Below are 12897 nucleotides of genomic sequence, written 5' to 3'. Positions count from 1 at the left end.
AAAACAAAAAAAAAAACAAAACAAAACAAAAAAAAGATCCAGCTGTAAGTTTGGAGAGCTCTTGGTGCCGCTTTAAGGATATTGGCAAGAATTTGACATTGGGCTAGGACAAGAAAGTAGGCTCAATATCTTGATCATCTTGATAAGACCCTGAATATGATGGGACCTTTGTTAATGCTTTGTTTGTTCTTTGTGCCAGGATGATATAAAAGCAGACTTGGAAAAATGAGACCCACTTCAGCACTTGTTGGAGTCATACCATAATGTTGCCTGCTGGCAGCCTATATAAAGGACTTAGAAAAAGGAAGTTAACTTGCTTTTTGCTTGGTTGCTACTGCTGGTAAATTCACCCCTTTACTGGTATTAGTGCCTACTTCTTTGGGATTCCAGCATATACTGAAGAACAGCTGAGACATGCAACCTTATGGACTTAACAACTACTGGATTCTTGGACCTTCCAGTTGTAGACAGCCATTGTTGGACTAGTTGGACCATAGCCTGTAAGCTACTTTAATAGCTCCTCTTCTTCCTCCCTCTGTCAAAGAGACACTGAAGGGGGGGGGGTAAGGGAGAGGTAGAGGGAGAAGGAGAGAGGTTGAGTCATTCTATAAGTTCTGTTCCTCTAGAGAAGCCTGACGGGGGCTGGTGAAATGGCTCAGCAGGTGAGAGCACTGACTGCTCTTCTGAAGATTCTGAGTTCAAATCCCAGCAACCACATGGTGGCTTACAACCACCCATAAAGAGATCTGACATCTGACACCTGCTTCTATTGAGTCTGAAGATAGCTACAGTGTACTTATTTATAATAAATAAATAAATCTTTGGGCCGGAGCTGGCAGGGACTGAGTGAGCAGAGGTCCTAAATTCAATTCCCCAACAACCAGATGAAGGCTCACAAAACTATCTGTACAGCTACTGTGTGTACTCATATACATAAAATAAATAAATAAATCTTTAAAAAAATAAAAAAAGGACCTTGACTAATAATATACTTACCTTGCACCCAAGCTATTGATTTAACCTGCCATGAGAGAACAATGTAACAACCAACCTTACTTGTCTTGGATTTCCCATGTAATCAGTTTTTACAACCTAAACTAATGAGTAGCTACAATCTTCAGTTACATTCTCTTCTATGCCCCGACCTAGTTAATGCATGTGTACCATTTGCCAAAAGCAGAAAATACAGAAGCTGAAAGAAACTTTGTAAAATCTAACACAAAGTTTGAAAGCAACTATTTATGGGTATTAGTTAATAAACAATGATGTTGATTATCTGGTCAGTTGGAGTTAGTTGGAGCTTGTGACTTAATCCCTGTAAATCTTGGCTACATTTTCTGTTTTCTACATTCCATTCCTTCCCTGAGCAATGCTTTCTGGGCTATACAATAAATACAGTGATACTACTCACACAATGGGACATGCACCATAGGACAGACACAGTCAGGGACAAACTGATGCACAAGGCAGCCTTCAGGCAAGCACAGATTCAGACTCATAAAACAGGCAGACAGGGCTGGGCATGGTGGCGCACGCCTTTAGTCCCAGCACTTGGGAGGCAGAGACAGGCAGATTTCCGAGTTCGAGGCCTGGTCTACAAAGTGAGTTTCAGGACAGCCAGGGCTATACAGAGAAACCCTGTCTCGAAAAAACAAAACACACACACACAAAAAAAAAAGAACAAAAAAACCCCAGGCAGACAGAGGATAAAAGACACAGGGAGAATGACATAGAAGACTCAAATAGAACTCACTCTTGGTTAAATAACTCCAAATGGAAATACTTTTATTTTTTTCATTAATGTGACAGCAATCCAGAGTTAATCACTAATGCATTATAATTCTTTTTTTAAGTTTTATTTTTAAAGAGTTATTTATGTATGTGAGTACACTGTAGCTGTCTTCAGACACAACAGAAGAGGGCTTCAAATCCCATTACAGATGGTTGTCAGCCACCATGTGGTTGGTGAGAATTGAACTCAGGACCTCTGGAAGAGCAGTCAGTGCTCTTAATGGCTGAGCCATCTCTCCAGTGCACATTATAATTATTCTTTTATTTTCTTTCCTTCTTTTATACATATATATATATTTGGTTTTTCAAGGCAGGGTTTCTCTGTATAGCCCAGAAATCTGCCTGCCTCTGCCTCCCAAGTGCTGGGATCAAAGGCGTGCGCCACCAGGCCAGGCTTGAAGATAGTGTCTTGCATTTATCACCTTTGTGCCTCTTCCTTTCAAGGGCTGGGAGGACAGGCATACATCAGTTATTACCATTTCGTTAAAACTGTATTTTGGCTGGACATTGTGATACTCTTCCTAAAGGTGAGTTTCTTAGGAAGTGTTTGCCTACATGATTGTATGTGCATCATGTGTGTGCACAGCAACCTTCACATTTGAGAAAAGGGCATTAGAGCCCTTGAAACTAGAGTTACAGACAGTGTGAGTTACTATGTGGGTGCTGGGAACTGAATTGCAAGAGCCGACAGTGCTGTTAATTCTTGAGCCATCTATCCAGCCTTCTCCAGGCCTGAAGTATTTACCAGCCTGTTATGAACAGGTATGGAGGCTTCCTTACCATAGAAAAGGTATTGTCAGAACTTGTTTCTCAGTGTGATTCCAATACCAATTTATGTAATGACATTTTCTATTTGAGATTCCTTCAATAGAAACTGAAACAAAGACTCAGAAAACAAAAGTGATGGCCAAGCATGGTGGCACACCTTTAACCCAAGCATTCAGGAGGCAGAGGCAACTGGATCTCTTGTAAGTTCCAGGCCAGCTTGTTCTACATAAGTGACACCCTGACTCAAGAGAGGGTTGGGAGACAAAAGTGAAGGACAATCTGGGAGGGATCGAAAGGATGCCAGAGAAGACAATTCAAAGCTGGCTTGGTGCTCAGCCATTGTTTGAATAATTACATATGAGATATTGTGAGGCTTCCTTAGGGATTGCTGGAAATGCATCTCATGACTTTCTATTTAGGGAAAGAAATTAAAAGACATTTATTTGTCTACTCCTGGTAAATTGATAAAGGGTCGCCTGGTTAGGGTTAAACCTGACTAAACACTTCTGAACTATGACCTGCTAAGTTTCCTAACAGGTTGCCGCAGAAATCCAGAGATGTATAACACAGATGTCTTGGAGCCAGATGGCAGAGATAAATACAGGTGTGAAATGGGGGTGCTGCCAAGTTGCACCTGAAGGACAGTAGGTGGTTGGCAGACTGCACAGATTAGTCACTACAACTAGACCCAAAAAGGACTTGAAGGGCTACCTAAAAGATATATGAAAAGCCCTTGAGGGATGGAGAAATGGCTCAGTAGGTAAAACACTTACTAAGCAAGCATGAAGAACAGAGTTTAGATCCGCAGAACTCACATACAAGCAAGACTGGTGTGACAGCCCCCTGGAACCCTGAGCAGGCAGGGTAGCTAGAGAGGCTGGAAATGCAGAGGTCCAGATTCAGTGAGAGACTCTCCACTGATAAATAAAAGTGGAAAAAAACTTAAGGAAGACTCTGAATATCAACTTCAGGCCCTCACACACAGGCACATATAAGTACATGCACAAGACAAGAGAATACACACACACACACACACAAACTCACACACACACACACACCACAAATACCCATGAACTTTACCTGCTGAAATACTGCCCTGTAGTAACCCCTGTGTGCATCTTTCCACTGTGCTCTAAAGCCCTTTCATCTAGTTTATCTACAAGCCCATCAATTCCTTCCAAGTCAACCCTAATATTATCACTTGGGTCACTGGTGAGATGGCTTAGCTAGTAGAGGTGCTTGTTACCAAACTGATGACCTCCAGGAGACATCCATCTGTCTCCAGGCTCTGCATGGTGGAAAGAGAAAGCCAACTATTGCAAACTGTCCTCTGACTTCTAAACGTACAGGCACAGACTCAAAATGATTAAAGTGCAATAAAATTGAAATAATCACCTTAATTTGGAGGGAGCTAAACATTCAAACCAAAGTCTTCCGGGTTATCTGTTTAGAACCCACTACCCCCATTTTTTTTTTAGTCAGGATCTCAGGTAACCCAGGTGTGGTGGTTTGAAGAAGACTGGCCCCCCATATGCTCATATATTTGAATGCTTAGTCACCAAGCAATGGCACTATTTGAAAGAAATAGAAAGACTAGGAGGTATAGCCTTGTTGGAGGAAGTGTGTGTCACTGGGAGAGGGCTTTGAAGTTTCAAAAGCTCAAGTCAGGCTCAATCTTTCTTCCTGCTGCCTGCAGATCTGGATGTAGAACTCCCAGCTCCATGTAGAACTTCTCCTGCACCATGTTATACCCCCATGCTCCCCACCATGTGATAATGCACTAACTCTCTGAACCTGTAAGCAAGCCTCAATTAAATGTTTTCCCTTATAAGAATGTTGGTGGTGGGCTGGTGAGATGGCTCAGCAGGTAAGAGCACTGACTGCTCTTCTAAAGGTCCTGAGTTCAAATCCCAGCAACCACATGGTAACTCATAATGAGATCTGACACCCTATTCTGGTGCGTCTGAAGACAACTACAGTGTACTTATTTATAATAATAAAAAATAAATCTTGAAAAAAATGCCATTGGTAATGATATTTCTTCATAGCATTAGAACACTGAATAAGACTCCAAGCTAGCTTCAAATGTATCAGAGGCTTGTCTTAAAATCTGTTCCTCTTCTATCTCCTGAGAGCTGGAGTTACAGGCATGTACCATCATACTACTTGGCCCCCTTTTAGTTCTTTATGCTAATACTTGCGAATTTGAAGAGTTCTTTGTGTATTTTGAATATCAATTTTTTCCAGTATAGGACTTTGGGTTTTTATTTAGGGGGGGCTTGTTTTTAACTGCGCACTGCCCCCAACAGACAGACAGACAGATAGACAGACACACACATACACACACACACACACAGGCTTTCACTAGTCCTGGATGGCCAATGAAGACCAGGTTGGACTTGAGAACTGCAATTAAAGTATGTGACTTTTTGAATCTCCTAACATTGTCTTATTATTTATTTATTTATTTATTTATTTATTTTTGAGACCGGGTCTTAGCTGTGAGGAACTCTCTACATAGACCAGGCTGCCTTCAAATTCATAGACATCCATCTGCCTCTGAGTTACAAGTACTGGAATTAAAAGCATGTGCTTCTACATTAGTATTAATAGAAGTATTAATAGACTTGTTGCTGTATCTTACTTGTCCCAAAGATGTCTACTGATGATTTCTAGATGGGTTATTATATCATAATCAAATAATGACAACTTTGTCCCTTTTGTACAAATCATCTTCTTCTTCCTTTTTCCTTCCTTTCCTTCAATTTTTCTTTTACATCTACCTTGATTTTTTTTGTGTGTGTGTGTACAGGGATACACACATGCCAGAGAACATGTTGGAGGTCAGTGAACAGAGAAAATAAATTGCAAGACAAAAGCCTGGTATGCCCGGCTGATGTGTCCCCGCAGACTCTGAAGGAGTATAGGCTGAGGGTGTGAGGCCGAGTGGGGAAACAAAGCTACAGGCGTAGAAATTTATTAACCTGGAATGATTCATCTATGACTCAGATCCCACTTCTTGGCACAGCACATCTAAAGCCTTTTTTGACACTATGCTTCAGTGAATGTTTTGAAGCCTGAACACAGGCAGCACGTGAACACAGCTTCCAGCAATTGTGCGACTATGTAGAAAGTAAGACTCAAAGGCATCCTGGCAACTGTGTGGTATCATGAGCCTACAACCCCAGGACTCAGTAAGCTGAAGAACAGACATTATTAGTTCAAAGCTAGAGTCGGGGCAGTGGTGATGCACGCCTTTGATCCCAGCACTAGGTAGGCAGAGGCAGGCAGATTTTTGAGTTCGAGGCCAGCCTGGTCTACAGAGTGAGTTCCGGGACAGCCAGGACTACACAGAGAAACTGTCTAACAGGCTAAACATCAGGCTAATTGGACCTGGAGCAAGAGTGTTAACCACCCAAGTCCTCTAGTGTGTATGCAGACCAGAGAGTGAGATGACACTGGGATATAATTCACTGGCAGAGTGCCTGCCTGCCACACCCAGATGCTCTAGTTGCTTTGTCACTGGTGTCCTAAGATAATGTGCACAGGTCTGCTGGGTTCCAGTTGTACAGGAGAGGAGTTTCTTAAAGAGTTACCCAAGGGAGAAATAGTCTTTCATACATTTATGTGTTGGAAACCAGAAAGAAAAGTCTGCCTGCCAGGCAGAGTGAAGGCAAGTCAGGGTCTGTAGTCAGATTTCCTGGCCTGCTGAGGCATGGAATGATAAAAGGAGGTACACTTGGGGCAAGAGGTGAGAGGCTAAAGATTCTATTGACCTTTGTGGAGGGAACATGGAGACATTTGGATGGGAAGAGATGTCCTATGTATATTTCAGCAAATTGTTTCTGTTAGCATGTGGCTTTGTTTCCCATTGTACTGTGAAGTATAAAAGGACTAATGGGACTGATGTGGTATTGACCTGCAGCCCTCCCAATTCTAAGTCTTGACTTTCTACTTCTTTCTTTCTTTTTTTTTTTTTAAAGACTTCATGAAAGAGAAAGTAATTAAATTCACAGCCATTTGAACTACATGACTGACCCCATATAAATGTTATAATACAGTGTAGGGATCTCAAAATATTTGGCAACAGTAAAAGGTTTCTGAATGTACAACAAACAAATACCAGTTCCAAGTCAACCCTGCAATGACTCTGAGATTTTGCCAGCTGTTCTAGCCCTTGTTGTCACCTAGTGGTTCTCACTACAGACTTGGTTCTGGACACACGGTGCGTACACTTTGTACACATGAGTCATCACCCCACACAGCATGGGTGAATGCTGCCTGAAACACCTCAGCTAACATTGGATAGTATGGACTGTGGTATTTTTACTACACATACAAAGCTGTATACTCTTGTAGAAACATAATGGTTTTGTTTGCTTGTTTAGTCTATATGTTTGAGATGGGTTTCTCTGTGTGGCCCTGGCTGTCCTGAAACTCACTCTATAGATCAGGTTGGTCTCAAATTCAGGGAGATCTGGCTGCCTCTGCCTCCTGAGTGCTGGGATAAAAGGTGTGCACCACCACTGCCTGGCTAAAATTAATTCTTATGTATAAATAAGCAAGCAAACCCACATTGCTGCTATACAACATTGCTTTTATCTTTGACAAAGTATAAAATTTTATGTATGACAAATTATTGTTGAAAAATAAATTTCTTAGCTGAAGGTTGTGGTACATGTCTTTAATTTCAGCACTTGGGATACAGAGAAAGTGTATTGCTATGAGTTCAAGGCTGGCTTGGTCTATGTAGTATAGTAAGACTTTGAATAACAACAAAAACAATAACAACAACAACAATAACAATTTTTAAAGTATAAACATGCTGAGGTTCTGAGTTGTTATGTAGTTGGTGCCTCCTGATCCTAGCTTGTCTGTGCTTGTGTCTGTGTGTCTGTTTTTCATTCCTTATCCCCACCCTCCACCCCTGTCAGGTTTCCAAGGTGTGCAGAAAGTAGAGATTTGCCTTAGAGAGTGACAGCACAGCTTGATTCCCCAGAAAACTAAGCATGGTGATTCATGCCTGTAATTCAAACACTTGGGAGGTAGAGGCAGAAAGATCAGGAGTTCAAGGTCGTGGTAGCTAAGGTCAGTTAGAGGAGTTGGAGGCCAGGCTGGAAACCTGGAAACCCAATCTGAGGGGGAAAAATAGAGAGACAGACAGTACTCCTGATGGGTATAATGGTGCATGTCTTTAATGTTTGGACCCAAGAGGTTGCAGTGGAGAAGGATTATGAATTGGGATGAGTCCCTGTCTCAAAAACAAGAAACAGAAAAGAAGAAGCAAGGCAATGAGGGGCGGTGGGGGAGGGGGAGAAGAGGAAGAGATGGAGGTGGAGGGCCTCTGAGGAACAAGGAAGTCATTGCTTGTAGCTAAAGTATCGGGGGTGGCAGAGTGGAGGAGGTGGCATCTGAGCTGGCTCTAGACTCTGAAACATGACCGCTCTGTGAGTATTTCCTGGGCAAAACAGTCCAAGAGGAGGAGATGGTGAACGGATAAATGTACAGAAATGGGAAGGCCTGGTTTGGAGAATACAATAGCTAGAATCTTTGGTTACAAAGATTCACACTACTTAAGATGACTGTTGTATTCCAAGGCTACGTGGGAAAAGAAAAGGAATGTCAGTCCTCAAGATTAAGGCTTTGAAGGGTATTGAATTCAGTCTGGGTCCTGAGGCTATACTAGAGCCCAGGCAACCTAGAAAATCAGGTTTGTTGTCTGGATGTGTTTCTGGACCCTGTCTATATCCAATGGTCCTGCTTAATCTCCTTCTAGGCTTCTGAATACCAAAGGCTCCCATTTGCCTCTGGTTGCTGCTATGTCTTATCTCCTCCAGTCACAGCCTTTCCTCTGTGCACCTTCCAGCTTCTGACTCAGTTATTAAGCACTTATTACCTGGGGCTCGAATTCAATCTTTGAAAGAGAAAATTTGATTCTTCTAGTTAATTATTATCATTCCTATCAAATAGCCCTCTGGGACAGACTATGAATAGGCTTGATTAGGTCAACTAGATGAGTCAAAGGTAACAGAGTTCTGTAGTGTTCTATGTCTGTGGAACTAAGATGTAGCTTAGCTGGGTGAGTGCTTGCCTAGCAAGTACAAAGCCTTGGACTCAACAGAATCACAGAAAACTATGCATGGTGGTGCATGCCTGAACTGAATTTTGGGCCTCAGGAAAGCCTGGAGAAAGCTCTACCCAGGAGCCATATTCTTATCTGAAGAATGATTTCTGGAGGGTCTTTTCCCTCCCGAACGTTCAGGGAGGACTCTACCTTGGAGCTATATTCTTATCTAAGGAATGGTTTCTTCATGGCCATTTCCCTAGGAATGCTAGGTGAGGGCTCTACCCTGAAGCTATATTCCTATCTGAGGATTTTTCCATCAGGAAAGTTAGGAGTTCTACCCTGGAGCTATATTCTTATCTGAGGGAAGATTTCTAGATGGTCATTTCCTTCCATGTGTAGTCTCACTGGCCGGGACAGGTACAAGTTTCTAAATACAAATTTTTTCAAAGGCTCTAGTAGTTGGCCATGGTGGAGGCACACACCTTTAATCCCAGCAATGGGAGGCAGAGGCATACAATCTCTGAGTCCATAGTCAACCTGGTCTACAGAACAAGTCCCAAGACAGCCAGGGCTACACAGGGAAACCTTGCCTCAAAAAACAAACAAACAAAACAAAAGATCTTGTGACATATCTATCTTCAGCATTATCAATTTCTCTTTATGAAATCACTGATCTGATTAAGAAGGACTTGTAGTTCATTTTCACAGAGAGGAAAAGTTTAAAAAGAAACATTTCTATCATTTCATTTAAGACAGTCATGCCAAGCCGGACGTGGTGGCGCATGCCTTTAATCCCAGCACTCGGGAGGCAGAGGCAGGCGGATTTCTGAGTTCGAGGCCAGCCTGGTCTACAGAGTGAGTTCCAGGACAGCCAAGGTTATACAGAGAAACCCTGTCTCAAAAAACCAAAAAAAAAAAAAAAAAAAAAAAAAGACAGTCATGCCAGACTCAACCACCATTCTTCCCTGTAAGCTGGGTGCAATGGATCAATGTCTATGATCCCTGCCTGCACTTGGGAAGAAGAGCTAGAAGGATCTGGAGTTCAAGGTTGCGCTGGAGGGCTCAGTGACCAAGAATAGTTTTTCTCTAAAAAACAAAAACAAACAAACAAACAAACCAGAGTTAGGTTCCTAGCACACAAATACTGGCTAACAATCAACTGTAATTCCAGTTCCAAGGGCTCTGTGTCTTTTTCTGACCTCCAAGGGCTTCTGTACATATGTGGTTCACATACTCACACTTAGGCATACAAACATAAGATAAAATAAGTGTATTTTAAAGAGTTCAAGGTGAAAAAAAAGAGTTCAAGGTGATTCCCAGGTAGCAAATTCAATGCCAGTCTGGGCCACTTAAGTATGATCTTGCCTCATCAAACAAAACCAAACCAAGACAAGAACCAAACTGACAAGCAAAATCAAAACAACAACAACAAAAAAAAAAAAACCCCAAAAAACCAAAACCAACAACAACAAAAACAACTCACTGCACAGCCATATTCTCTTCAATAGCAAAAAGACAGTAATATTTGTTTATAAGTAAAGCATTCTAAAGCACTAACTCCATCATCCTAAGTACTCACAAATATGATCTCATTTAGCTTTCACAAGAACTTATGTACTGTGATTTTTTTCCCCATTTTTTTTTTCAAATGGAAAAACTGAGACAGTGAAGACATCCATTCAAAGACACATAGCTAACTCGGTGTGAGGATTCATTCCTTTGATACCAGCACTTGGAAAAAAGAGCCACCCTAAGTTTCTGGAAAGCCTGATCTATACATTCAGTCCCCTCAAAGCCAGACACACACACACACACACACACTCATTTAAAGAAAAAAAGAAGAAAAAGAGGAAGGGGAGGGTTTTCCTATTTAATACTATTTGAATTTCATCTTGGAGTTCAAGTTTCTATTTTTTCTTGCAATTCTTAAAATTGCCCTTTGATAATTTTTAATATATTATTATTACTTGGTTAGTATCTCAATAATGTAACTTGCACTGGCTCCAATTCTCCTGTTTTTTTGCCTTTTGAGTGATGGTGAGACTATACATCCTGATTCTTGTGATTTTGGTTTTGATTTGGGGGGCAGGGGTATTTTTGAGACAGGGTTTCTCTGTGTAGCCCTGGCTGTCCTGGAACTCAATCTGTAGACCAGGCTGGCCTCGAACTCAGAAATCTGCCTGCTTCTGCCTCCCCAGTGTTGGGATAAGGACGTGCGCCAATGCCAACACCACCCAGCTTGGTTTTGATTTTTGAGACAGTGTCTCACTCTATAGTCCAGAATGAGTAGCTTCAACCTTGTGGCAAGTCTCCTGCCCCGGCCTTCCAGATGCTGAGATTACAGTAAAATTTAAAATTAAACAAACAAATAAATTGTGGTTGTATATGTGCTTTGATATTGCTCATTTAATTTTGGAATAGATTTAGATGAAACACTCTTTGACCCTAGGCATGTTTCTTTGGTGTTTTTCTTTCTGTTTTTGTTTTTTATTCAGGGAGTAGTTCCCCCATCCACAAATTTATGCAGTCGAGTTTCCTCGAATTTAGGGTCAATACACACGGAGTGCAATGGATTAACCTCACTCTGGAGAAATCACCTGCATAATCATGGTATCTCCCCTTCCAGGTAAGTATAAATGTCTTTGATCTTCGTCTAACTAGTATTGGAAGTTTGCATATTTTGACAGTCTCTCCTAACTCAGGCTGACCTTAAACTCCTGATCATCACCTTCCACTTTCCAGGGGCTAGGATTTCAACGGTTCTGCACCTGTCCCAGTAGCCCAACTGTTATGCTTGTCCTTTACCAGGGCAGCTTCCACTGAACCAGTGTACAGTGTCTGTAGTTTGGACTACCTCGTGACTTTAGATTCCGGCTTCAGCTCCTGAGATGAAGCAGAGGGACAACGGAGGTCCAGCGCAGACGGGTCTCCAGGCGCTTCGCGGCGCTGACTCAGCCCTTCCGGTCAGCCAGCCGCGTCATCCTGAGTAGTTCAGGCCGGCAGGGAGGTACGGATGCCAGAGTCACCACCGTGCTTGGCCCCTGACTCAGCCGCTTCCGGAGCATCTGAGCATCCTAGTGTGGCCGCCGCTGGCACCAAGCAGCCTCCTACACCCTCCCGCCCCACGTGCTCTTCTCTCTTACTAGAATGGGATTGGAGCATGGCAAAGCTCTTCTCCGTGTAGTGTTTAAAAACCGAGGGTCTCAAGAGCACAGACCCTTGTTTCACCCTGTGTAGTAGGAGTTTTATGCTTTAGCTGCCTTAGCTAGGCTAAGCCACCTATTCTTAACAACCAGTTAAAAGAGTAAATTACTATTGAAAAGCAGAAAGAGATTCATTCCATGTGTGGCCACACTAAGACAATTAATAATTAGGGGACCCTCTGGAACTCCTTCCCAAGTCCATCTTCCTGCATTGGATTTAGGTTGACATAGATGGCCAATGGTAACACAGTTTTGCCAGTCTCTTTCCAGAATTCATGTACCTATCCATCTATATGTTTTTTGTTTTGTTGGTCTCTCTTTTTTTTTTTTTTTTCTCAAGACAGGGTTTCTTTGTGTAACCCTGGCTGTCCTGGAACTCACTTTGTAGACCAGGCTGGCCTTGAACTCTTTCTGACTCTGCCTCCCAAGTGCTGGGTTTAAAGGCGTGCACCACCATTGCCTGGCAGGGTTTTTCTGTGTGGTCCTGGAACTCTGTAGACCAGGCTCTGCCTCTGCCTTCCAAGAGCTGGGATTAAAAGTGTGTGCTGCCACTACTGGGTTCAGGGTGGAGGCTGAGAAAACTCAGGTTAGGGAGGGAAGCTTAAAAATTAAGGTTTGGGGGCTGGAGAGATGGCTCAGCTATTAAGAGCACTGATGGCTCTTCTGAAGATCCTAAGTTCAAGTCCCACATGGTGGCTTACAACCATCTGTATTAAGATCTGACACCTTCTTCTGGGGTGTCTGAAGACAGCTACAGTGTACTTACATATAATAAATAAGTAGATTTTTTTTTTTTTAAATTAAGGCTTTAGCTGGGCAGTGGTGCCACAAGTCTTTTTTTTTTTTTTCTTTTTAAAGATTTATTTATTTATTATATCTAAGTACACTGTAGCTGTCTTCAGATGCACCAGAAGAGGGAGTCAGGTCTCATTATGGATGGTTGTGAGCCACCATGTGGTTGCTGGGATTTGAACTCTGGACCTTCGGAAGAGCAGTCGGGTGCTTTTACCACTGAGCCATCTCTCCAGCCCGCCACAAGTCTTTAATCCCAGCACTTGGGAGACAGAG

At 42.4% G+C, this 12897-nt stretch overlaps 1 pseudogene; it reads right to left on the bottom strand.

The window, feature by feature from the left end:
* Positions 1-11118: 11118 nt before the first annotated feature.
* Positions 11119-11260, bottom strand: LOC115031619 (annotated as a pseudogene).
* Positions 11261-12897: the final 1637 nt, after the last annotated feature.

The sequence above is a fragment of the Mus caroli genome, chromosome 7, assembly GCF_900094665.2.
Source record: "Mus caroli chromosome 7, CAROLI_EIJ_v1.1, whole genome shotgun sequence".
NCBI classification, from domain to species: domain Eukaryota; kingdom Metazoa; phylum Chordata; class Mammalia; order Rodentia; family Muridae; genus Mus; species Mus caroli.
This window is presented reverse-complemented; position numbering and strand designations above follow the sequence as displayed.